Genomic DNA, 1,168 nt, shown 5'->3' on the forward strand with positions numbered 1-1,168 from the left:
GAGTCTCTTCAGCTGAGTCTGTGGAACTACAAGTCTCAGCATACTCCATTGGCAGCCAGGTTGGTACCAGGAGCGTGGGACAGTGACGGGGTCCCCTGGGGCCCGGAGGAGGAGCGGTGTGACATGACAGAGGGACTGCGGAGTGCGGGAGTGGGAAGAGAAGGAGCTGGTGGGAGGAGTCAGGGGGGTCCTCCATGGAAAGAGAAGGACCTGGTGGGAGGAGTCAGGGGGTCCTCCATGGGAAGAGAAGGACCTGGTGGGAGGAGTCAGGGAGTCCACCATGGGAAGAGAAGGACCTGGTGGGAGGAGTCAGGGGGTCCTCCATGGGAAGAGAAGGACCTGGTGGGAGGAGTCAGGGGGGTCCTCCATGGGAAGAGAAGGACCTGGTGGGAGGAGTCAGGGGGTCCTCCATGGGAAGAGAAGGACCTGGTGGGAGGAGTCAGACTTCTACATGGGAAGAGAAGGACCCGGTGGGAGGAGTCAGGGAGTCCACCATGGGAAGAGAAGGACCTGGTGGGAGGAGTCAGGGAGTCCACCATGGGAAGAGAAGGACCTGGTGGGAGGAGTCAGGGGGTCCTCCATGGGAAGAGAAGGACCTGGTGGGAGGAGTCAGACTTCTACATGGGAAGAGAAGGACCCGGTGGGAGGAGTCAGGGAGTCCACCATGGGAAGAGAAGGACCTGGTGGGAGGAGTCAGGGAGTCCACCATGGGAAGAGAAGGACCTGGTGGGAGGAGTCAGGGGGTCCTCCATGGGAAGAGAAGGACCTGGTGGGAGGAGCCAGAGTTCTACATGGGAAGAGAAGGAGCTGGTGGGAGGAGCCAGAGTGAGGAGACCGTCCCCAAATAATGTCCCCGGAGTAAGGAGACCGTGCCCAAATATTGTCCCCGGAGTGAGGAGACCGTCCCCAAATAATGTCCCCGGAGTGAGGAGACCGCCCCCAAATAATGTCCCCGGAGTGAGGAGACAGCCCCCAAATAATGTCCCCGGAGTGAGGAGACCGTCCCCAAATAATGTCCCCGGAGTGAGGAGACCGTGCCCAAATAATGTCCCCGGAGTGAGGAGACCGTCCCCAAATAATGTCCCCGGAGTGAGGAGACCGTCCCCAAATAATGTCCCCGGAGTGAGGAGACCGTCCCCAAATAATGTCCCCGGAGTGAGGAGACCGT

The sequence above is a fragment of the Nanorana parkeri genome, unplaced genomic scaffold, assembly GCF_000935625.1.
Source record: "Nanorana parkeri isolate BGI_ZX_2015 unplaced genomic scaffold, ASM93562v1 scaffold3667, whole genome shotgun sequence".
NCBI classification, from domain to species: Eukaryota; Metazoa; Chordata; class Amphibia; order Anura; family Dicroglossidae; genus Nanorana; species Nanorana parkeri.